Source organism: Mus pahari, chromosome 13 (assembly GCF_900095145.1).
Source record: "Mus pahari chromosome 13, PAHARI_EIJ_v1.1, whole genome shotgun sequence".
Classification (NCBI taxonomy): Eukaryota; Metazoa; Chordata; class Mammalia; order Rodentia; family Muridae; genus Mus; species Mus pahari.
Window position 1 is genome coordinate 57,593,588 of NC_034602.1, and position 26,512 is coordinate 57,620,099.

Here is a 26,512-nt window from a genome sequence, read left to right on the forward strand (position 1 = left end):
TCCAGCACTTTCTTTTTTTGTCCGTTTGTTTGTTTGTTTGTTGTTTTTCTAGACAGGGTTTCTCTGCACAGCCCTGACTTTCCTGGAACTCACTCTGTAGACCAGGCTGGCCTCGAACTCAGAAATCCGCCTGCCTCTGCCTCCCAAGTGCTGGGATTAAAGGCGGGCGGCTTAGCACTTTCTTTTTATACTCATTTATTTACTATGAGGGAGCGGGATATGTGCCACAGTACTCCAGTGGTCGTCAGAAGACAACTTGTAGTCATTGACAGAGGTCCTTTATTCTTCTTGACAAGTGCCTTTATGGGCTGAGCCATCCTGCCAGCCCCTTAGGCACTTTCTATGTCATCCTCTTGAAGCCTTTCAGCCACCAAAGAGGGCTCCAGTACATAAGTGACACTAACTGGGGTATGAGACAGCTGGGTGGCAAGTCTGGGATCACTGTAAGTGTCAGAGCCAGGCTTTGAAGCCAGGCCTGCAGGGCGACATAGCCTCAGTTCTTCCCTTACACCACCGTCCTCCACTGGGATTCCTGCAACTGCCACGTGGAAACCTGCGTTCCCCGGGGCCGCTTTCATCGGCGAGCTTAACAGGCTCCTTGTGGAGGCTGCGGTCCTCTGCATCACTACTTCTGCAGGTCTCCTAGGGCCCAGCTGGATTCGAGAACCACTGTCGCCACTACTACTACGGAGGCAACCTTCTGAAAGAACAGACTGTGGGCAGGGTGGAAGAATCTGAACAAGGAGAAGGAAACAGAGCAAGCACGCGCGCGCGCGTGCGCGCGCGCACACACACACACACACACACACACACACACAAGATGAGGTAAAGCTGAGCCTGTGATATGAACGGGGATAAAACACACCAGTGGGCACGGAACATGGTGTCAGTGAGGAGAATGGGGACATCCGCACGCAGCAGGACTGGCCCTGCCATGGCCGCACAAGCCTACCTCTTAGAGACTCTTGGATCACACCTTCTTCCTTGAATGATCTTCACACTACAAATTCTAGAGCCCCGGCCCAGCCCTCACCCGGAAGCCTCGGTGTCACAGGTCCAACTGCCTTGCCCAAATCTCCACCAGGACCGGCTCCCTCTGCATCAGAGTAGCCGCCCCGCCCACTGCCAGTCACTGGGCTAAAACTCTGACTCCTCCTTCATTCTTTCCACCATACTCCACCACACCCAACCCATGCAGAAACCTGTGGACTTCACACACAAATCACAACCTTGCGGCCCTTTCTCACCAGGTCCACTGCTACCGACCGCCCTTGCTCTTATCTAAGTCTGCAGCATCTGTGAAGCCAGAGCACCACAGGGGGCCTGCTGGTCCACTGCTCCCCTGTTCTCTTCTCCCCACAGGTGCCAGACGAGCCCTGTGAAGTGCAGGATGGTTACCTTCCCTGGACCCTCAGTGGCCTTGCATCCTATCCTCCCTGGTATCAAAGTCAGGGGCCTTACCAGTCTTGAAAGCTCATTCACTGGCCTAACCCCTCCTTTCCTTCATCTCTTCAGCCCTTTGCTGGGACTAACTACCCGGCCCCAGGGTGCTGCCCTTGTCTCCTGCAAGTGTTGACTGAAGCATCATCACCTTCAGCTAACCAAGTGCGGTGTGCACATGAAAGAGATCGTGATGAATCCGAGGCCACCCTGGGCTAAAAAGGAGACCCTCTCTTAAAATAAAATGATAAGCTGGTTCCTCCTAGCTCACCCCTCATCCCACATCCAACTGGTCCAGCTTTTCAGCACAGCATGTACATATACCCGGAGCTATCGGCTATCCGCCATGGCTGGCTACGTCTCCAGGCTTCACACCGAGGCGGCGATGCACAAAGCATCTACTAGGCGCCCGGCACCTGGACGGCCAGCTGAACAAATGGACCATCTCTGCCCAGCTGCTTCCCATGTCCAACATCATACGCTAAATTACGAAAAACCAATGGCAGCCAGGCATGGTGGCACATACCTCTGATGCCAGCACTTGGGAGGCAAAGGCAGGAAGATCAAGGGTACAAGACACTCCCCATGACTGTGACAGTCCTACAGGTTGCGGAGGGCTCAAGGCTATGCATGATTCATAGTCAGCCTGTCTAAACTACGCCTCAAGAAAACAAACAAACAAACAAAAACAAACACAAAAACTAAGGCAAGCCTATGATTGTGTTGTTTCTGCTGTGTGGTTTTCTGAGGTCATTTTACCTCAGCGCCTCCCCCAAAGCTTCCCTGCTCTTCAGCTCTCTACCTGGCCCCAGGGTTGCCTCCTCCCCTCAAACTCTGTGCCCACTGCTGCCTTAGCTGCCCCTGATGTTGAGAAATTCTCAACTGTGTTTTCTGTTTGGGGGGGGGGTTGGGATCCCAAGTCTGAGGAGACCTCGAGGCAGCCACAACTGCGATCAATTATTTGCTCCAAATGTTGTAATTCCCAGTGATGTTAACATTTGATTTCTTTTTTTTGTCTGAATCTTGTCATAGGGACACATTTTCCCTTTTAGGATTAAAACACACACATATACAACTGGACATGACCATCCCCTTCAAAAATAAAACTAACGTGAGATGGAGCTGTGGCTGAGGCCATGAGCTTGCCTTGAGGTCACTGTGGCTGGCCAGCTCTCATGGCCTTCCTTCTTCCTCTCCTTTCACCTCTGGCCGCAGGCTGCTGAGCCCCGCCCCCACCCAGTGGCTGAGTTGCTGTGTAGTGAGATAACTACTTTGGTTCTGAACACAGAATGGCGTCACTGTCACCGGATAAGAATGGCGTCACCGGATAATCGGGAGACAATGGACAACAAACCAAAACTATCTTTAAATTGATTGCTTTTAAAATGCAGGTGGTTCGCCAGATTTACAAACAAAATCATGTTGGCTCAACATGTTGGTTTATTTTTTTTTATTTTGCCTAGTCAGCAATCTGTACGCACCCTTGTGCCAATGTCTGGCCTGTTTTAATACTCTCTCCTGTGCTTAAACACTATGCATTGCAGACTTTCTCTGCTTCCTAAGACATTCAGACGGTGGAGGAGAATATCGGGCCTGAGGGTGCAGCGTGCATACAAGCCTGAGGGAGCCACTGAATTCTGCTGGGAGTGTGAACTGTGTGGTACTCCAACCCTGGTCTTCTCAAAACAGCTAGAGCCCTAAAGGTGGGGTTTTTGTTTTGTTTGTTTGTTTGGTTGGGTTTTTTTTGCCAGTATTTTACTGTGGTCAAGCACTGATCTAAGTACTTCATCGCATTCCCAACCTGACCAGTAAAGCCTTTTATTTCTATTTAAAATGTGATATAATATATAGGCCTGAGAAGCCCAGAAGGCGGCAGGGTTTGAATCTCTCATTCCCTGTATTGTGGGCGCTGCTGTTTTCCGTTTGCAGAAGCAGGTCCTTCTCCTCCTGATAACGCGCTACAGCCCTCCTTTGTTGCCTGCCTGGAAAACTCTTACTCAACCTTCAAAACCCAACTTGAGGAACCTTTCCTGACACTCACAGCACAAGACTCTACTTTCTACCTTAATGTTTTTGGTTTAAGTGCTATTTCACTAAGAGGCAAATAAACAAACCCCCTGATCCCCAGCTCGGGGTCATGTCTGAATCATACCTCAATTCCCCACTCTTGATAGAAATCAAAACATGAAAGTCACGAATCTGAGACCTGATCCCTTCGTATTATAAGGACAATCACAAAGGAAGGGTTCAGTATTCTAGGCCCTGTACCTTAATTTAGTTAATCAGTACAGTAACCCCACGAGGGAAGGTCCCGACACTGTCACCATCTTGAAAATGTGTGGGCAGCCGAAAATCCTACCATCAATCAATCGAAGTCAGCACTGACAGCTGTGCTCAGAGCCCAACAGACATGCTCGGCTCTGTGACCCAGCAGAAGGGAGAGAGGGAATTCTAAGGCCAAGATGCCTCAGGACACACTCTTACCCTTTCAAAAAGGAAGTGCTTAAAGGCCCTAAGAGGGCGGCTCCCCATTCCAGGGCCTCTCTGCAGCTTCTCTCCCAGCTGCAGAGGCTAAAGGTGCCCGCAGGGAACCCCTTCCTTCCTTAGGGCCCTAGCAGAAGCTCCTCCTCTGCTCTCACCAGGGCCCCGCCTCAAGGAGCGGAAGCCCCTCCCCTGCTCTCACCAGGGCCCCGCCTCAAGCGTGCCTCCCTTTTGGAGCTTGACCCCACACTCCCGCCTCCACTCCACACAGCCACCCATCTTACAGTGTCTAAGTCTACACTTCCTCCTCTAACAATGGACGCTGGTCATGACAACTTCAGGGCTCAGACCTGCCCATATGTCCCACTTTACCTGTCTTACATCTACAAAGTACTTTTTCCAGATGAGGTCAAGTTCAGAGATTGCAAAGACCAGAACAGATTTCCAGGAATTTTCTTGGGAGAAATACAGTTCGACACATCTCAAGCACCCTATAAAAATGTGTCCAGGCGCACAGAGAACTGGCTGTTTCTCTAGTCAGTTAACCTCTTCATGCTAAGATCCGCTGGTCCTCACATCGCCCCCCGAAAGTCTGAGATCCTGGGTTTCACTACAAACAAAGTAATAAGAAACCAAAATATGGCATGCTTTAAGTACGTAAGAAATCCTCTTTACTGTGAGACCTCGCATAAATGGAAGCCGACTGATACACTAAAATTATCCGGAGGTCGGCACCTGCAGCCTGCTGCCTCTCACGGTGTTCACTCGCCACGCGCCACTCTTATTTTCAATAAACAGGGTGCCACTTTCAAATTCTGATCAATAACTGATAATCAACAATATTCTAGAATGGCAGCATATAACCGCTGAGACTTAATGTGAATTTTGCGGGGGGTGGGGGAGGATGAACACCTGCCTATGGAAACCAGAGGTAATACCAGGTGTGATGGTTTGCATGTGCTCATCCCAGGGAGCGGCACTAATAGAAGGTGTGGCGCTGTTGGAGTGGGTGTGGCCCTGTGGGTGTGGGCTATAAGACCCTCAACCTAACAGCCTGGAAGTCAGTCTTCTGCTGGCAGCCTTCAGATAAAGATGTAGAACTCTGAGTTCCTCCTGCACCATGCCTGCCTGGATGCCGCCATGTTCCCACCTTGATGATAATGGACTGAATCTCTGAGCCTGTGAGCCAGCCCCAATTAAATGTTATCCTTATAAGAGTTGCCTTGGTCATGGTGTCTGTTCAGAGCAGTAAAACCCTAACTAAGACACCAGGTATATCTCACAATCAGTTTTCACCCTATTTTTAAAGAAACGTCACAAACACATAGAAACCTATTTAAGGTTTTATACATACATGCATACATACATACATGTGTGTCTCATGCTGTTGAGGTGATGTTTGATCTGTTGCTATGTATTGTAATGCTGAGTGCAGGCCCCCAAGACCTGGCTGCCTCAGAGATGAGAGAGTCCTCCACAGGTAGACCCAAGTAACACTATATGACCTTGCCCCCAAGTTAACTCCGATTGGTCAATGAAGATGCTGACAGCCAGTAACTGGGCAGAAGAGACACAGGTTGGGTTTAGGGTTTCCGGGCCTGCGGTCAGAAGAGACCACAAGGGAGCAAGAGAAAGAAGGTGCAGAAGGAGAAGGCAGTATGGGGTAAGAATCCTAAAATAATGGCCATGTAGGTTGGCTAATTGGCACTAAGAGCAGCCCAGACAAAACATGGCAAATTGTCTAATGGGATTATTAGCTGGGAAATAGACATAATAGCATAGCAGATAGGTATCTGCCCATCTGCCCAGCTCTTGTGCTGATTAAGGCTTATTATGAATATGAAGGTTGTGTGTGTGTGTGTGTTTTATCAAGGAACTAAATGGTCACAAGGAGGGGTAGAAATCCTGGATTGAGGTTAAATATTATTGCAACACTATGCAGCCCAGGAAACTCTTAACTTGCAGGTGTGTCAATGTGGGCTGGGATGGGGGGCGGTGAGGTTTTGAAAAACTCACCTCATTCCCAGGGTGCTTGCTCTCAGCCTCCCGTCTGAGGTGTGAGTCTCAGCTGTCACACCTTCACTTCACCATCATGGGCTCTAACACTCTAAAACTGTAGGCCCAGTTTAATACGGTCTTTTATAAGTTGCTGGTCCGTAAGTGTCTCAGCGCAGTAATGGAAAACAAACCAAGACAACCTTCATAGAGCCACTAGAACACACAATGTCTCACCTCACCTGACTCCAACCTTTAAATAAATTCCTCACTTTGTTCTGGCAGGGAGATGTCGTCCTTGCATGTACTACAGCCAGAGAAAAAGATCTCAGGGTTTTCTCTCCCGTTTTCATCTTGCTCCTTCATTTGGTGTGGCCAGCTGATGCTATCAGGAAAGAAGTACAGACTATGGAGGGGAAGCAGATCATTCTGCCTGATGTCTTAGAGATTGCTCATCCAATGAGAGGACGGCTGGGCATGGAGCACTCTAGTAATCCCAGCACTGGAGAGGTTGATTGCTCTTCACTCAATTAATCTGCCTGTGATGATCCCAACTCCGTGGCCACTGATGATAAACTTCACCAAGTTATCCGAGCTTCTTCGTAAGTGGTGACAATCCTGGAGTGCCACTCACGGCATTTCGGCCCCGTAGATGCCCTAGAAGGCATCAGGTCTGATAGCCGCTATCAGCACGGAAAATAATAACTTTAGAATTGTCATCCCTGATAAGCATCGGCCTTCAAGGACAGGGGGAAACCAAAGTACTTAAGTATTTAAATAAATAGGTGTGACTCAAATTTGTCTTAGCGCCTGTACGTTTGCTGGACATCCACTGTACTGTGAACTGTGAGAAATATCTTCACCATGAACTTGGTGGTCTGGTGCTCTCTGGACACCAGGAAAACAAAATATTTCTACAACAGGCTCTGGCCGCTTCAGCAGATTAGGGGAAATAATTATTAACCAACCCGCTACTCAGGGACTGTCTTTGAAAGGGCCCAGTAAGCTCACCTCATACATCACTAAGAGAAAAAAACTCAGTCAAACAGCACCTGAATGACAGGAACTGCCAAACTCACAGAAAGGAGACACCCCAAAAGCCAGACGAGTCACCTGCGAAGCAGATATCACAGGGTCTGAACATGTTCTAGCATAAATTCTAACACAGACCCGCATTTTCCTTTTTTTTTTTTTTTTTTGTTTTTTTTTTTTTTTTTTTTTTAAAAGAAAGACCAGGCAAGCTCCCTCTAGTGACTTAATTGTTGCTTAAGCTATTTTTGTCTTGGGTGCATAAGCAAGACCTAGGTTCCTTGAAAGTAATGTGCTAAAAGCTAAACAGAAAGTGCAAGGTGGTGAGGGTAAGCAAGGTGTCTCTCAGCGAACAGTGTCACCAGTCCTAGGCAGGTGTCCTATCAATCAGAGTTCCCTCAGGGCAGGAAGTTACAGCCTTGATTAAAGACCTGGTTCAGCTGGTTCTTGCTCCCTCCAAGAGCTTTCCTTTAACTTTCAAAATGGCTTGGCTCACACTTGATGCTGTAATTCTCATTTCTCATGTAATGAAGTTTATTCGATTGGGTGGTGAAGGCCAAGCTGGGCTTCTGAGTTCAGGGATCGAAGGTTTTGGGGGGCGGGACTGGAGACTTCCTGGGAACCCATCCCACTGAGAAAGGACAGAGGAGTGAGCAGGTGGTGGGCAGGGACTCAAGTTCAGCTCTTACTAGTTTTCAGATTGACATTTTCTTACAGATAAACTGGGATAGGGATGCATGCCTGGACTCCCAGCATCCAGGAAGCAAAGACTGGAGGAGGCGGCAGAGGTTCAAGGCCAGCCTGGTCTGCACAGCAAATTCAAGGCCAGAAAACACAATAGAGTTAGAGCCTGTTTGTTTGTTTTTTTTAAAGGGGGGGGGCAATTCACACATCCTGAGTTAATTCTCAATCAAAATGTTAAGAAAATTAAAAATTTAAAGATCTATTTATTTTATGTCTGTATGAGTGTTTTGCCTGTATGTATGTATATATGTATGTATATATGTATGTATTTATGTATGTATATATGTATGTATATATGTATGTATATATGTATGTATGTGCATCATGTGTTTGCCCTGTGCCCAAAGAGGTTAGAATAGGGTCTTGGATCCTCTGAAACTGGAGTTACCAATGGCTGTGAGCTATATAGGTGCAGGAAACCATGGGAACTGAGCCCCTGTCTTCTGCAAGAGCAACAACTGCTCTTAATCTCTGAACTCTCTCTCTCTCTCTCTCTCTCTCTCTCTCTCTCTCTCTCTCTCTCTCTCTCTCNCACCTGCCTCTGCCTCCTGAGTGCTGGGATCAAAGACGTGCGCCACCACACCCGACTCCAACTTCCATTCTTGTGTTCCCCGAATCATCTTGGCTCAAAAGCAAATGAAAGTACTCACAGGTTTTCCTAAAGGGCCTCCAAAATTGTTTTTGGAAGAAACAATATGACCCCCATTTTAAACAAACAAATAAATAAATAACTGAAGTAATAGCTTCCCTTGCGAAAAAACATAGAATAGTTTAGCAAGTAAATTCCTATTGCCACTCCACAGGAAATGCAATTTTCAGACCATGTTAAATTTATAGAACACTCTGCGGCTGCCAGCCAATCTCTCCTGGTAGCCGGGGCTCATCCTCTGTCATTATGCTGAGCACATCCTCGGGATACAATGTTCTGTGATTACAGAAATCCTTGATTTGTTTCTAGAGAAAACACCAACTACATTTTTTTTAAAGTATATATTACCTTTCACAGACTGGAGAAATCTTCTTTGTTTCAAAACCCAAGTATGGGCTCAGGGATGAAGCACTTGCTGCTTGCAAGCATGAAGAGCAGAGTTCACATCCCCAACACTCTTGCAAACAGGGCAGAGAGGCCTGGCTTGCCAAACTGGCTGAATTAGCAAGCTCTGGGTTCAACCAAGAGGCCCTGCCTCAGTAGAAATTCAGGAAGACAGCCGATGTTAAACTCTGGGCTCCACACACAGGCGTACCCACGAACGTGAAAATGTGCATACACAGGTACGCATGCAAAATAAACCCACAGGTAAATAATCTTAAATTTGAAAAATTAAGCCAGCGGAATGATTCAGACAGTGAAAGCGTTTACCACCAAGCCCAAGAGCCTGAACTCCAAGACCCAGGACCCACATGATAGAGAAAACTGAGTCACAGGTTGTCTTCCTTCCTACCTACCTACCTACCTACCTACCTACTGACACACATAAACACACACACACTCAGACACACAAACACATACACAAAATAAGTAAATTTTTTTTAAAAAACTAAAGAACAAGCAGCTCACGTTGCTAAAGAGGCTGAGGCAGAAATATTGCCATGAGTTTAGGGCCAGCCTGTGCTACACAGCGAGTTGTAAGGCAGCCTGGGCAACAACGTGCAAAAGACCGGTGTGGGCGTCATGCTGACCAAGTGTGGCCCAGGATCAAACCCTAACCTACAAGTCCTCCAAGGCTACCAAGCTATGATCCATGGTAGCATACTGACAGTCTCTCAGGGGGAGTAACAAACCCAATTAAAAAACAAACCAACCAGGGAACTGAATACAAAGGATATTACAAACCTCTTTCTATGAGCCTTTTTAAAAAGATCTATCTTGGCTGGAGAAACGGTATTAAGTACTGGATGCTTGTCTGTAGAACACTGGATGCTTGATTCCCAACACCCACCAGGCTGCTCACAACCATCTGTAACTCCAGTTGCAGGGAATCTGGCGCCCTCTCTGGTCACCATGGATAGGCTCAACACAAAAGCAGTCCACAGACACACATGCACACCCATACACACAAAACAATAATAAATCATAAATAAGCCTTTAGAGAGAGAAAGGGGGAAAAAACTTCCTTTTGTTTTAATCCTAAATAAGGACCATCTAGGGAACTTTCGGAGAGTATTTGAAATGTAAATAAAGAAAATAATAATAAATAAATTTAAAAAAAAAGAAAGAAATTAAGTACCAATGCCCTTTCAAGATATTCAACTTTAAATAAACTACAGTTGTAATCATGAAAAAAAAAAAAAAAAAAGGACCATCACTGGTAACCCAGTTACAAAAAACACACCCAATGACCATCTGAACAAGAAAAGAAAGCTGAGTGTACTGGCCGTGCTGAGGGCTACTGCAGAGCACACATTTCATAGGACCACAGCAGACCCTCCCACCAGCTCTGCCTCCTGCGGGTATCTCATGGGTGGAGAAACTGCAGCTCTGGCTGCTCATTTAAACCCAGATCATCTGCATCTAAATCCTGGTCTAGAGGAATATGAATTTCCTGCAGAAGAAAGCTTTCTGACAAGGCAGGAACTTGATGTCGAGGTCAAGTGACAAATGAGTACCATCTGTCCACTCCCCAACCCTTAGAGCTCCAGGCTCAGGTGCAGGCCACCCTGAGGTCTGGACATGCTCAAAGGAGCTTGGGTCCTGGGCAAGTTAACTCCTCCCCTGAATTTTAACTGCTTCATCCATTTTTAAGTGTATAGTTAGATGAATTAAGCACATCCACACTGCTGGGCCATTGCCACCAGCATCCATCCTCCGGACACCTCTTCCAAATGAAACCTTGGTCCCACGGAACATCAGCTAGCAACCACACCCTAGCAACCACAGGTCTAGCTTCTGCCTCTGTGACCCGACTATCCCGGGTTAGTAAAGCCGTAGGCCCTTTGTGCTGGGTTCATTTCAACTAGCCTCTGAGAGACAGTCCTGAGAACAGACCTTTCACATGAAACGCATGACAGTAATTTTACTCCATTTCTCATTGCCAGAGCTCAGAAAGGGAGAAAGAGACAGAGGGGGAAACAAAGTCATCCACTATCCTACCTGGAGACAGAGCCTATTTCGGAGTCTACCCTATCCCTCTCCTATGGCTGGCTTTATGCAAACAAACTGTTAACAGTTACATCACCTTGGAACATTCACAGGGGCCGTCCCATCACATTCTTTAACATAAGCATCTATCAAGATGGCATAAGGCCAGGCATTTTGAAATTAATCCCAAGGTCAACATGAGGGAAAAATAAAGGTGCTGTAACCCACCCAGTCAGTCTCCTATTACACAAATGAAGGCTGCCTTGAGTTTCGCTCTGATAGCAGGAAACTGTTCTTGGCAAGGCATCGTGGTATTGTCTAATAGCTAGTGCTGCAGAAAGAAGTCAATACATTCGCAAATGTTCATCCAGGAACAAATGTTAAGCAAAACTTTATATAAACTCTGAATGCAGCTGTCCAGCCCCCACCCCCTTATCTCTCTCCAAGGGAAACAGTGCAGTCCCGTAGATGTGAAAATCCTGCTTTCTTACGGGAATAAAAATAATAATGCCACAAATCAATGAGCTCTGGGTCTTTTTATTGTTGTTGTTTTAATTGTTTCTTTCTTGCAATTCCCGAATCCTCAGAACCAAGGGAGGGGAAAAAAAAAAATCAATGAAATTCCACTCCTTATTAAAAAAAACAGCAGGACCTAGGCCTGGTAAAGTGAGGTGATTTACGTGGAAGTAAAACCAGACGCAGCAGGAGACGACTTGGATCCGTGAGACGGTGATATGCTAGTGGGTGGAATGCAGGACTTCCTGTATTTATTTTGGTAGAATTAACCTCCAGTTCTGGGAGTCATTTTTAGAAACTGACGCTGACCCCACGGCCATGACCTGCACAGTGGCAGTTCCGTCTCCCTCACTCCATCACTCACAGGTTTTTCTGCCCAAATCGGTATAACACACAGACTATGATGGCAGCAGATTTTCCTCAGAGCTTTGCAACATGGGGACCCTGTCCCCCGTGACAGTCTCCAGCACCACCATCATCCCTGACAGAGTCCCTGTCTCTTCAGAAGCACAAAACTAGGGACCCAAGAGTACAGCCCACCTAAATCTAAAGCCTTGAACTAAAGGAACCTCCCTGCCCTGCTCCTCCTAGCAGTGCTCCTCCCAGTCCTGCTCCTCCCAGTCCTGCTCCTCCCAGCCCTGCTCCTCCTTCCCTATCCTGCTCCTCCCTGCCCTGCTCCTCCCCACCCCCCACGTGCTCCTTCCTCCCAGCTCCTCCCTGCTCCTCCCTCCCTGCCCTGCTTAGATGTGTCTCTGGTTGTTCCCTCCAGCCCCGGCTCCTTTCATTCTTTTCTGAGTAAGCTCCCGTTTCATCTTTCCAGAAACTACTCTAAGCAGAAGAGAACGCAGCCCGGATCTGGGCCTCTAACCGAGTCAAATGTTCTTTTATTCTTACCGTGTCGCCCAGGCTGTCCTGCGTTCTTGATCCTCCCGCCTCAGCCTCCCAAGTGCTGGGATTGCTTACAGGTATCAGGCTCTATCTTAACTACCATACCTTAGCATATGTTCTTTCTAAAACTCACCCCAGGATCCTTGCAAGGAAACATTCTTTTGGCAAGCTCACCCCTCCCTGACCCCTTCTATGCTTGCTATAGCAAAGAACTGTAAGGAATCAGAAAATAAACCTCTTCAAAACGGCTGACTAGATCACCTGTACTCCAACTTCAAGAAAGTCCAAAACTAAGCATACCTCACCTAAAAGTCAATTCAAGAGCTAGTATTTAGGGGACCATGATACATAGCAGCTGACTGCCTCTCTCTGAAGACTAAGAGTTTAACATAGTTAAGTTCAAGCTGGCTTGGCTATGCAGCCCTGAGGAAGGGGGCTCCGGGGTACAGAGGAGGAGGGAGAGAGAGAAAGAGGAGGAAGAGAAAATAGGAAGGAGAGAAGTACGGCATAGAAAAGACAGGTGGGGGAGTTATTTCTTAAATTTAGTGCTCCCCCTTGGAAACCCACAGGTCAGTCACTTCCTCTCTGCCTTCTCCCCTTAGTCGGCTGACACCCAGAGCAACATCTGCATACCCGAAAGTTGCAATGACATCACAAACTAAGTAAGGCCAAAGCACGTAAGAAATGGTTTGTTTTGGTTTGTTTTTTTTTTTTTTTCCTATCATAGGTAGTTAGCCCAGCATGGATTCGAATTTCCTGTGCCTTTCTTCCTCTTCCCCTTTACATTGCCATTCTCATCAGCTGAGCTCCTACAGATGGGGCATCTGGCATTGACACCAGGGATAAAAGACAAACCGTCTTGGCCAAGAATGCCTGCCGGCACACCTGAGTTCTGGCGACCCTCTTCACAGAAGAAACTGACGGCCTTGCCCGGCTACTTTTGCTTGGCTCATGTGTTCCTCGGTGTGACACCGAGATTATGTCACTTCAGTTCTAACTAGCATGTGCTAAGCAGCCTATTTTAGAAGTCCCGGAGGCGGTCCCGAGCTCAGACCCAGACGGCAGGGACCATAACAAGGTGAGCACAATTGGTGTGCAAGGGATCTCTGAAGATGGTTTGTAAGCGAGGCCCTTCAGAACCAGTCCGCTGGCCTGAAAGGGCTCCTCTCCATGTCACCCTGCTTCCTCATTTGGGTTTACTTGTGCATATTATTTTAATTTATACTACATTCATTATGCATTTGCTTGTGTGTTCTTCTAAATTTACACTGGGTACCCTCGTTACACATGGTATGTGGTGCATAAACATGCCAGGCTCTTGACATAGCCTTCATTTCCCGTCACTCGGGACCCAGAAGATTATCACCCAGTCACACCACCTGATCTAAGGGGATCCTAGGCCCTGGGATCTCATCACCCCTCTCTTTCACAGCATTTCCCACCAAGATGTGAGATCAGAAAAACAGAATCGCTGGCTTAGAGGCCTAACATCTCAAGTGGGCTAGTTTTAATCAGGTTGGCTGAAGGACCTACGAGGGTGGGCTCACCTCAAGCCAGGCTAAAGAGGTAGGTGGAATTAGTTCTTTAATGAAATACTGTGCTTTTCCTTGCCACAAACCTCACCGCTAATGCAGAGGCTTAGAGGCTGACCCACGTAGGGTCCAGCGTCAGCCCACCTTGCAGAATCATTCAAAACAAAGTTAATTTTTCCTTCTCTCTTTCTTCTTAAGCCTGCTTTTCTTAACACTTTGGGCTTCTCCCCAAACATGTTAGGCTTCCCTACTTTCTCTAAAGTCTCTCTCCCCACCATGCGGCTGCCTGTCAGCCAGGTGTCTGACCTGCATACCAGCTTACATGGCACGGCTGCTTCCTTCCCTTCCCTTCTCCATCCCCCTTCTCCAGGCAGCAGCTGACCTCTACAGCTTGCCTCCTCTGGGACTGTTTTCATTTATACTCTAATAAAATGGCTCCTGGGCTTCTATTTGAGCTCACTTTTCAATCCATTGATCAGTGAACCTATGAGCACCGAAAGGTGGCCCAGACTTCCCCTATATCAAAGAGAGCATAGCACCTTACAACTCTCCGCAGCCGCTCAAAGGGCCTACTATCAGAAGACGATGGGCAGAGTAAGCATATGCTCAATAAACACATGGATACATGAAGGAGATAGTTTAGTAGCCCTCCCTCTTGCCTGCACAAATGACGACTTAAGCATTTGGTTATAGGGTCTAAGTTAAATATGGCTTAATTTCAATTCAGTGTGATCTGGTGGTTTTGTTTTTAAATATAAGGACTATGTGTATGCAATGCTATTTGCTAAATTGAATGTCCTCTGTGTTTCTTTGGGATACATTTTTATTTCCATGTTAGTCACACTGGAGAAGTACAAGAAAACTATGTTCTAGAAACAGTCATGGCTTCTCTCCAAACCATTATAGAATTTAGAACAACAACCAAAAAAAAAAAAAATGACTTATATGTAAACTCCTACTGACCTCCTTAACATCACAGTCTATTGCTTATAAATTCAGGGGTGGGGAGTAGGGGGGGAAGGAGGAAGGAGGAGGGAGGGAAAGGAAACAGAAACAACAGATGCAGAAAATGTGTTCTTTCCAACACTGGAAATGCAAATATAAAGGAACTCAGAACCATCCCACAAGGATCCACAGACTACATACAGAAGCCAGGAAGAAATGCGGATGAAGATAAAGGGCTCAGGACTTAGGGTGTGAGATCCCCCAGTGGGAGCACAGAGAAGAACCTGACCAGGGTGATCGTGGACACCAGTGGCTCGCCGGGTAGGACCTCAGTCTAGCAGCTTAGATGCTACCTGGGAAACCCTGACAAGTGCAGATTTTCATCAAGTCACACCACAGACCTGGCAACTCTGGGGCTAGGGCCAGCGAGATGTGTTTTCACCAGCCCAGGGGTGACTCTGATGCACAGGGAGGTGGACACTGAGTAAGCAACTTCCTGTAGGAGGACTGACACCAGACAGACGAAAACCAGTACACTGGGAATGGATGCAGCCAACAGAAGCCCTCTGTTCAATGCCAAAGAATGTATGGCACGCTGTACAAATGGTAATGTGCAAGCCCAGGGCATGAGAGGGAAGGCAGATCACCAAGGGTGTTGGGTTCAGTGCCAAGCAGCTGTACTATCAGCCTTCAGGCAGCAAGGAGTCCGTGGACGGGCGGAACAGACATGCCCACACCTGCAGAGCATTTTAGAAACAGCGCAGAGAAGAAATGGGCAAGCAACTTGGAGAATGACTGCAAACTCTGCAGGGAGAGGCGATGGTGGTGGGAAGAAAGTGGAGGCTGTGGGGGACCGGCAGGGCTCCACACAGGCTGGAGACAAGTGATTTAAACAGCAGAGATGTAGGTAGCAGGACAGCTGTAGAAGAGACTGAGCTGAGACCTGACACACTGGAAACTCAACCAAAAGTAGGCAGTGGTCTGGGGAGCAGAGTGCTTCTCTGCTGGTAATGTCATACTATATTGTAGGCGGTTCCTGAGCTGTCAGCTTTTCTCTATAAATGAGAGTTCCAAGCAGACAGAGTGGCTATCCTGGTCAGGTTCATCACAGGGTATTGGGATCTGCCCCCAGCTTCTGGGAATGCAAACTAAGAGGTCATTACTCTCATTCAGAAGAAGACAAGAGTTGTGGGGAAGAAGTTAGAAATAATCTCAGTGTGGTGATTTGAATGAGAATGGCCCCATAGGCTCATATATTTTATTATTTGGTCCCCAGTTGGTGGAACTGTTTGGGAAGGATTAGGAGGTGTGGCCTTGTTGGAGGAGGTGTGTATGGGGGTAGGCTTGGAGGCTTTAAAAGCCTACACCAGGTCCAGTGCCTGTCTATTTCTGTCCTTCTGTCTCTCTGTCTCTCCATTTGCCTGTCTGTCTCTCCCCCTCTCTGTCCTCCTTTCCTCTCTGTCTCCATCTTGCAGATAAGATGTAAGTTCTTGGCCAGGGCTCCAGCGCCAGGCCTGCCTGCCTGCCACGCTCCTCACCATGATGATAATGGACTAATGCTCTAAACTGTAAGCAAACCCCCAATTAAATGCCTTCTTTTATAAACTGCCTGTCATGGTGTCTCTTCACAGCAATAGAACAGTAACCAAGACACTTGGTTTCTTACATTCCCTATAGTCCGTTGACAGCATCCAAAACCCAGAACTCCTATTATGAGAATTTAACAGTAAATCTGATCCATTGAATGGAGTCCGCAAAGGCTCATCTCCCTGTAAGAGGGCTCCAAATACTCTTAACAAAAGTAAAAATAAGATATAGTTGCAGGCCACAAAGACACAGCCACCTAACTGAGATGACAAGACAGCTTTCCTCTATTTCTATTTCTGGAGTAGCCATAAAGCAGAAGATAGAGATGTTTCAGATGTCACAGATAGAAGTCTGCGTCTTTGCTTTGATTTTCAGAAATGACTCCTGGCAGGCAGATAGTGTTGTGACCCAATTACTGGGTATTTTGGATGTAGTAGGCACTTAGCTGGGGGATGAGCTGGGGGTGCAGAGGGAAGAGTTACAAGCAGGCACTACCACCTGCCTCCCTCCCGCCTCGGAATCTCATGGTGGAGGACGCCTTGGCAGTCAGGAAGCGATACAGCAGCTCCCCCTGACCTGCTTCCTGCTTCTTCACCATTCCCGAAATAGATGGAAGAGCTAAAGAAGATCATAAATATACTCCCAGCCCCCGAGGGGAAGGCCTGGCAAGGACATAAATTTGGGTCCCTGGGAAAAAGGGATGAAAGGCGAAGCTACTGAAAGCCTTAGAACCAAGGGGGTGGGAACAGTGGGAAATACTGACACAAGGAGTAGGGGAAACCTCCAGGCAGTTCTTACACTGAAGTACACCCAGGGGACAATGTTACAATGCGTTTCCCATAGTCGAGCCCTTTGGTTGAAAAGGCAAACCTTGGTAAGCCAAGAGTAATGGTAACAGTTATGGTCCCACTGCCTGCCAAGTGGTGGTCTAAGCCCTTATCCTCTATCGGTTCCTGAAATCCTCAAAATCGTGTTATATACGCCACCTCTAGCTTTCTCATTTGCAGGTGAGGCATTACATAATTATGGTGTTCAACTAGAATTCTGCCACTGGTGGACACGTGGCGACTCCATGACAGGGTAACACCAGAACCCTAAGAGTAGGATTTTTTAACACCAAACTCCGATAATCTCTGCAGAGCAGGTCGCCCTGTGCACTGAACACTGGCCAACAGCATCTCTAATCTCCATCTGCAGAAGCCAAGAGTCAAGCTAAAATGTCTCCGGGTCAAATGGGCCCCGCAGGGCAAGAGTGTCCTGCCCCTCCCCCAAGCCCCAAATGCAAAAGCAGATACTGCAGAGATTTGAATGGCCACGCCCCTACTTCCATGGGTGCTGGCAGTAGACAGGCTCTGAAAGTTCCAGGGAGTTGAGCGTGGGGTAGGAGCCACTTGCCACGACTCCTCTTCCACGCAGCCAACCCCCTTCTGAAAAGAAGGAACGGCTTCCTTTCTCGTCACTCCCCCAAACCCCACACAGGCCTCCAGCAGACCAGAGCACCCTACCACCAGTGCTCTGGCCCATTCTTCTGTCTTCCTGGACTTGGCACAGTGCCGGGTACCAACTATGTACGCAATAAACATCTGCTGCACAAAGGAACGGGCACGTGGAGCTGAGGTTTCTGGGAGTCACTGGATGAACGTCTCTCTTCACTAATGACCTAGAAAAACATATATGAAACTTGTTTCTTGGGGAGGATCTGAAAAGTTCTGCACCGACAGCGGGAGAGAGAGTCCGGCTGAGCAGTGTTCCCCATGGTATCTTGGCCCCAGTAACTGAGCATTCTCATCAGGCCTCAGCCAAGTCTGTTTGCAAATTACATTGCAGTAGCTCACCAAAAATGAAGCAACCCAGGAAACCTAACTTATGCTAGGTTTCTCCTTTTACCTACAGATGGTACTGCCCAGCTATACACAGTGCTTCCACCTACGGACAGAACTACCCAGGCATACACAGTACATCCACCTACAGACAGTACTGCCCATCTATAAACAGTACTTCCACCTACAGACAGTACTGTCCAGCCATACACAGTACTTCCACCTACAGACAGTCCTGCCCAGCCATACTCAGTACTTCTATCTACAGACAGTACTGCCCATCTATAAACAGTACTTCTACCTACAGACAGTACGGTCCAGCTATACACAGCACTTCCACCTACAAACAGTACTGCCCATCTATACACAGTACTTTCAGACAGTACTGCAGCTATACATAGTACTTCTACCCAAAGACAATACTGCCCAGCCATACAGTACTTCTACCTACAGACAGTACTGTCCATCTATACACAGTACCTCTACCTAGAGACAGTACTGTAGCTATGCACAGTACTTCTACCTACAGACAGCACTGCCCAGCCATGTACAGTATTTAGACCTACAGACAGTAACTACTTCAGCTAAACACAGTACTTCCACTTACAGACAGCACTGCACAGCAATACAAGATACTCAATGTAGAAGGTAGCCTGGCCTTTGCCTAGAACAAGTCTACTGAACACACTAGACAAAGACCCTCAAGTTAAAAACACAGTCAGCAGCAAAGAACAAGCATGAGGCTCAGGGAAGCACACCATCCCCCGTGGTTTCAGGCCAAGACCCCAGGAGTCAGAACCTCACACCAGCCTTGAGCCTGCTAGGGTGGTCCTGAAATCCTTAACCAGTGGCTCAGCTTCCTGGTACCTGCGTGCAACAACTCACCAGATTCCCCTTACTTTATTTTTTTTGTTGTTGTTTTTTGTTTTTGAGACAGGGTTTCTCTGTATAGCCCTGGCTGTCTTGGAACTCACTTTGTAGACCAGGCTGCCCTCAAACTCAGAAATCCACCTGCCTCTCCCTCCCAAGTGCTGGAATTAAAGGCGTGCACCACATCCAGCTCCCCTTACTTTATACAGAAGCAATCTATCCTGGGAAATGCCCAGAGAGTCAACAGAGCAACTCCTAGTTTCCAATGTCTGAAAAAAATCACATGAAAAAAAAAAAAATGCACTTGGGAGCCAAAACTGAGAAGAAATATCGGTGCCACCAACAGGCAGATTCCAGTTAACTGTGTGCTTTGAAATCAAATAGGAGGTAACATTTTTACCTTCTCCCCAAACACTGAGCTAAAGGAAGTTTAATGATATGGCGACAAGAAGACAAGTCTTGTGTAGGGCCTGGACGAGGCCTCTAACTTTTCTGAAGCACAGCGAACTGTCAAATGGGAAATGAGGCTGTACCCCAAAGAGTTAAATGAAATGCTTCCTGTAGAGCTGCAGGCACACAGTTGGCTCCTAATAAATAAATGTTATCTCTTCATCCTGTCACTTGGCAACCAGTGGTCTCCTCGTTATTTACTGAAGGTCTAGGACAACAGGATGGCCACTGTACAGCCTATTAGAAAGGACCTTAGCTTTCTTATCTCTAAAATAGGAACAGGGTTTCCTGAGGGTTCAATGGCGCAACAGCCATGAAGCTCTGAGCTCAAAGAACTTCATGGTAAGGTTGATATTATTGGGATCGGTGAGATGATTAAGCACGGGTTTTACAGATATGTTTGCATGTGTTCTCGTAAGTAAGCATATGTATATACATAGGTTAGGGGTCAATGGTGCTCACCTTCCTCAAATTATTCTCTCATTCTCTCTCTCCCTCTCCTTTTTCGAGACAGGGTTTCTCTGTGTAGCCCTGGCTGTCCTGGAACTCACTCTGTAGAGTGAGTTCAAAGCTGGCCTTGAACTCAGAAATCCACCTGCCTCTGCTTCCAAGTGCTGGGAATAAAGGTGTGTGCCACTACTGCCCACCAGATCTCTTCCTTATTTTTAAAGACAGGGTCTCTCTCATTGACCCCGAAGTTCACCTACTCAGCTAGATTGGCTGGCCTGCAAGCTCCAAAGATCTTCCTGCCTCTTCCTCTCCAGAGCTGGGGTTATAGGCACAACGCCTAGCTTGTTCACAGGTGCTGGGAATTGAACTTTGGTCCTTGTGCCTGTATAGCAAGTGCTTTAGTGACTGATACATCTCCTTCATGGTAAGCTCAACAGACTTCTAAAGTGTTGCCTGAAACACATTCTTTAGTATGTTAAACTATTATTTCACACCAAAGGTTTTTTTTTTTTTTGTCCCCTGACCCTGTCAACCCAACAGTAATACCACCACCACCACCACCAAAAAAAAAAAAGGTGAAAAGCAGCCATTTCTAGAAGCGCCAACCATTCTTAAGCTCCCCCTAAGCACCTCAGGCTCATCCACGACAGTGTGGGAGGCCACATGAAGAAGACTTATTAAGCAATTCATGATCCGATGGTCTTGCTTCCAACAGCAATTCCTAGAATCACCATCTCCAAATTGCAAAAGCACGTTGCTCTGCCAGAAAGAGATCGCCAGCAAAGAAACAAGTGCCAAGCTACATCTCCAGGCCTGCCTGCTGACTTCACATTGCCGCCGTTAGCCCTGTCTGCTCTCCCAGGCCCTCGTCCTTCATGCTGGCATCCTGCTGGCCATTCTTGGGCTATAATTCAAAAACGCTCACACAACTTCCCAGGGCACTTTCAAAATGAATTCCTTCACAGCTCCTGAGACTCTGGGTCACTCTACATTCCTGGAAGGCCCAGGGGGGGCCTTAGCAGCCCACCCACAAGCTCTATGTGTAGGTCTGGCTTTGCTACTAACTCAATCCCAAGAGCAGAACTGTGCATCTCAGGACCAGATTCCCAGACTTAGCAATTTCATGGACCATTAAGCTGCCAAATGAAAATATTCCCACCCCTTCAGAGAAGATTTTTACCCCAAAAATGGAAGGGCATAATCTCAAAGAAAGGGGCAGCTCTCCTCATTTGAACACCAATAAAATCCTGGCTTTCACATCGCTGTCATCACTGTAGTAAGGACAATGAAAATGTCACTGATAGACTCTCAGCCCTCGGGGCCTGCACTGTGCTCTGCATAGACACAAACCGTACACTTAGAACTGTTTTCTAAGGTGGTGGACTGGACAAGCTGCATCCCGTTCCATCACCATGCCAAGCCCTCCTTCCCCAGCAGAAGAACCCGCCCTTCCTCTTCAGAACTCTGCAAAGTCGGTCCAGCTGCATATCCTCTAAAGCATACCCCTCCTAGCTCAGTTCAAAAGTCTGCATTTTATTTTATTTTACTTTTTTTTAGTCAACTAAAAATAACAAAGCCACACTTCCTCCCACTCCAAGCATTCCTGAAGCAGGCTTGCCGAGATAGCTCAAGTTCAGAATCTTCAGGTACTGCCCCACAAGGCAAAATCCTGCTGCATCCACAAGAGGAAAAACATGCAATGGCTAACCTAACACTCTCAAGTCGTTAACATAAAGAAAACATCCCCGGCCTATTTTACCCCATTATTCTGCTCTATGCTCTCTCTCTCTCCTTTGTCTCCGGGAACTCATGCATCTTAGACATCTTATATACCAGGAAGTTATACATTGTCACTTTTTTCCTTGAGTTCTGTTTCGTTTTGTTTTGTCCCTATCGTTTGTTGTTAGTTGGTCACTTAGTTAAGTGTGCTGACCTCCTAGGCCTTTAATTAGATCCAGGCTCCCTAGGCTTGACCACTTGGTGATTGATGTCTTACCTCCTCTCCCCACCTTTTCTGTTCTCACCCCTCATCCCATGTCTGCAGTTCTTGCCTTGCTCCCTGCAGGCGTTCAGAATCCTCCAGGTCAGAGGCCCTGATGTCACTGTCCTCGATGTTACTTAAGTGCTGCAGTAACTCTGGCTACCTTCTCCTGCCTCACCTAAAGACTAATGTTGCTGAGTTTTGTGAGCATTCTGAAAACAATGTATGTACAACCCAGAATGGGACAGGTGCCCTGTGCCCTTGGCCCCATCACCATCTAGCTGGTACTTCTGCTACTGCAGTAGCAGACCATAAACACCTGCCCAGCCAGGGAAGATGCTCACATCAAATGACAGCGGCAACCAATTCCTATGGCCAAGAGCTGTGCCTCTCGTTAAGGGCAGAAGGCGAAGGATGACACATAGGGAAGCTCTGCTAAAGTTCTACAAGGTAGAGACACAGAAGGCCTCCTCTGCAACTGGTAGAGTCTTCTACCCGGGCTGGGAGCCTATAAGCAAGAAAGTCTCTCTTCAGAGGATGCTAAAAACAAATTTCCAAAGTCTGATAGCCAAGCCTAATCCTGGCTCTGCCTCCTACCCAGAAGAACACAGGTTCGGAGTTCAGTGATAACAATTATTTTGTAGTAAAAGAAAAACTCAATGGGAGGCAGGAACTGATCAAGAAGGAAGGGTGTTAAGGCAAAACCAGGGCAGGACAGAGTCTGAGATGCACAAAATCAGCCTTATCTATGTGCTAAATGAATTCCTCCCTCCTTAAATGGCTGTATTATAGGCCTCTGGACCAGGACTCAGTAAACCAACCAGAGGGAGTATCCTACTGCAAATTTCATTCTATAGATGGGGTAACTTAGCTTGCAAGATGTGAACTAACTTCTCCAGGTCACAGAGTGAGCTGGACTAACGGGGAAGCACGGCACAGGAGCAAAGCCATTGCCAGTCTCTGCTTGGTGAGCTTTCTATCAAATCCTACCAGACCCTTAATTACGGAGCCTGCCACTCTGCCTCAGACAAGCCATTACAGCTACAAAGCACACCACTGACACATGTCATCACGCATAGTGTGCACCAATGACACTTTAAGATGGGCAATTCTGGCTTAAATCATCCCTAGATTTGATTCTTTTTTGCTAGTACTGCAACACCACTGAAAATAAATAAACACAAAGCAGGTTTTAAAACGTGGGATGGAGGCGTCTTAGAAGCATTCCAGTCACTCGTAAGGCACGCTCTTCTACTCAGACCTAATCCTAAACAACAAATCAAAGATGTCTCAGAAGAGAATGCGAGAATGCTTAGGGAATAGTAATGGGACACATTGAAATATTCTCCTCCTATGAGAGGAAGCTTCACAGTGAGATTGCTAATGGGGTCTGAAGTCTCCACCTCATAGAGGGGTTTTCCTTGGGTGGGTGGCATTTATGTCAGGGTACCATCAGCAAAGGAAACATGAGAAGCTAGGGAGATGGCTCCATTGGCAAAGTACTTGCCCTGCAAAGGTGAGGGCCTGGTTTAACTCCCCAAGACCTTCATTAAAGCCCGGCATGATAATACAGTACTTCTTCTGCAAGATGAAAAGGTAAAGACAGGATTATCCCCCAAGGCTCTCAAGGCCAGTTAGCCTGGTATGCAGAGCAGTCAACAACAAAGACGAAACCTGGTCTCAAAAACGGTGATGGTTAGCAGGATCAACACCAAAGGATCCTCTGACCATCGAATGTGCATATGGCAAGTACACCCACATATGCAGGCAAGATACTGCAAGATACTGTATGTAAAGAGGGGAATATCAGTTTTGTCAGGAGACAGCCATTGATCAAGTCCTAGATTTCTTAACCCAGGCAAGGAAAGTATCATCCACATAATCAGTAATAACTTAATACAATGTTTTTCTAAAACTCATCCCTGTTAGTGTAGCGAGTAGCTATAAAACACTGTAGTATGTCTCTGGGATACATAAGGTATTATATCACAAAGGTACTATCTATTTTAAAGGTGTGGATAGAAAGAGATTAAGATTCCACTTTTCTTAGATAAATTTAGATAGCCACTAATCAGGGTAAGCAACAAGAAGAACACAATTCTAGTAATCATGGGAAGGGTTCCAAGTGTTGATTCCTGCTCTAACAGAAAAAGAATCCAATATTTGTTTGCTGTTTCTCCTCTGGCAGGAAAAGCCCTCAGAAAGTAGAAACATGACATACAAAATAACTGTTCTAAAATATTGTTTGCACACACATGTGTTCTTGTAATATTTATTTTTTTCTGAGATAATGTTGTAGCCTGTGTTCATATTACTGAAACTAATGTAAAGTATTACTCTGTTACATTGTAGCTCTTCCAGCTTTTTAACTACCTCTTTACAAAGGTTCAGACTGAAGGAATCTGTCCAGCTCCTTAAAGGTGAATAGTTTAAAGTGTCCATTTGGGGAAGAAGTAACGGTGTCAGAGGACAGCAGGCACACTTGAACCCAAATAGGGTCCCAACCTGAGTCCTTTCTCAAAGCCTGGTACATGGCATTCTGTTTCTGGAAACTTTCTGAAGGCATCTACCAATCTAAGATAACAAGTTCAAAAGGACAGTGGCAGACCTCTTACACCTGTGACATCCCCTACCCCACCCCCACACTCCACAGATGGGATCACTCCCCACTCCAGCCACCCTTGTTCCCACCACATTTCTGCCTGGGGGGGGGGCTATTCTTAGGACAAATACCATCTTCCCAAACAGATGCCATTTCTAAGATTCTGCTAAGAGTCTCCAAATTCTGAGAAACCCTGAAACAAGACAAAGCCTGTTCCTAACTTCATAAAGAAATGCCCCCTTCGAGAGTCCTGTCTCCACAAGGTCAGCCACAAGAATTCAGGTACTACTACTATGGCCATTTCAGGGAATGATCTGTAATATCATGATAAGAAAGAAAAGATTTAAGGTACCAAATCCTAAAACAACAGATCGGCTGTCATAATTTATTCTTAAATCAGCAAAATGAAGAAACAAATAACAAAAAGGGCCAGCCTCACAAAGTTTCTTATTTCTTGATATCAAAATGATATTGCATTAAGACATTGAGCACAAGGCAAAGTCAGGGACAAGACTTTTTAAAACTGCCCCCTCTAAGAGCCCTCTGGGCTTCAGACACTGACCTAATTCTCTTCATGTGAGCCCTCTCAAACCACTCAAGTGATCGGGACAGTCGTGGCTGTGCAGAATCTTGCTACAAAACAGTCCCAATTCTTCATCTGATTTCTCCAGCTTTTTTTCTTTTTTCTTTAAGCCCCACACTCCCTTGGCCTTTTGGGCCTGACCTGTTTTCAGACCCCCTCCATCAATGGAGAGACCACCTATCATTGTTTCTACGGGACTCCGCATCCTCCCTCCGCCCCAGCTAGTTTTCGTCGCACAAATGTCATTCCTGGCGTCTGAGCCAGCATTCCTCCCAGGGAGCAGCAGTGGGGCGTTCGGGACCCCGATGACCGGCTTCCCTGATCCGGCCCTCGGCACACAGCCATTTTCTAGTTAAAACGCTCTCAGCGTTGCAGAGGGGACAGGAACTTTGCCCTCTCCTCCTTTCTGCAGAGCTGGGTTCTCTGCACCCCGGGAGACGCTGGCCAGGTCTCTGAGTCTCCCGCAAGAGCGCGTCGCCCGGCAGGCAGGCCGGCCCCAGGGCAAGGGGGCGTGCGCTACCGGTCGCCCGCGCCCACCCGCACTTTGCCCTCCGCAGTCTCCGCCCGGGCACAGCCCTGCAACCCGCTGTCCTCGCCCGGCCCTGCGGAGCCCCAGCTCCGGGTGGGAGTGAGGGAGTAATGGGAGTGACGGGGCGAGCCCGCAGCCAGAGCGCCGGCCCTGCGGGGCGGGAGCGGGGCGAGCGGGACTCCGCAGCGGACGCCTGCTGCAGATGCGACGGCAGCTGCTGCAGCTGGGGCTGCGGCTGGGCGACCGGCGGTGACCGCCAGAAACCGAGCAGCAGCCGCGAGGGCACAAACAGCCAAGCTCGCCGGCTGCCCTGCTCCCGCGGCGCACTCCGGGCCATCCCTCGGATCCCCGGGCTGAAGGCATGGAAGGAAGCGGGGCTCACCAGCGCTGCGCGGCGTTCGATCGGCTCCGGACCCGGCTCTCAGGTCTCGCAGTCCGCTGAGCACCCGGATCAGCTGCGGGCTGCAGCACGCGAGCTTCCTACTTAGAGCAGCACTGGCTCCGGCGACTGAGCATGCCCAGTGCGGCTCCGCGAGGCCCGCGCAGGGAGCAGCGGCGGCGAGATTCCACTTCTCCAGGCTTTGGCGGCGGCTGCGCGAGGAAAGGCTTGGAGGGGCCTGGCGGAGCCGGGCGAACCCAGCAAGGCGGGGCCGGGGGCGGAGGCCGCGGCGGAAGGGGGCGGGCCGCGCTCCCAGGGCGACCCCTGCAGGTGGAGGCGGCCAGGCTGCGGCACAGCAAGGGAGGCAGGGGGCGCCAGGGTGACACCCAGAGGCTGGGGGATGCGGGGCAGCCTGGGTATCCCCTCCAGGTGGCCTAGCGTCTGTCTGCACCAAAAGGCAGTTTGGGAAAGTCTCTCTCTCACACGTCTGCGTTCCTTTAGAATGGAAAAATACCCCTAGATGAGAGCTGCCCACAGCCTTCCAGGCTAGCTGAATGTTAAAAGGTGAAACTTTCTCCTGCCTTCTGCCTCCTCATCCCCCCCCACGGCTAG

General features: G+C 47.9%; 1 protein-coding gene across 10 annotated transcripts in view; it reads right to left on the reverse strand.

Annotated features, from left to right (window-relative positions):
* Apbb2 (amyloid beta precursor protein binding family B member 2) overlaps positions 1-26,146 on the reverse strand; it is a 324,110-nt gene extending 297,964 nt beyond the window's left edge. For all 10 annotated transcript variants that reach the window (XM_029545074.1, XM_029545073.1, XM_029545068.1 and 7 more), the window contains exon 1: positions 25,904-26,146. The gene's annotated coding sequence lies outside the window, so the exon portion shown is untranslated. The remainder of the gene's footprint in view (positions 1-25,903) is intronic.
* Between the last annotated feature and the right edge of the window lie 366 nt (positions 26,147-26,512).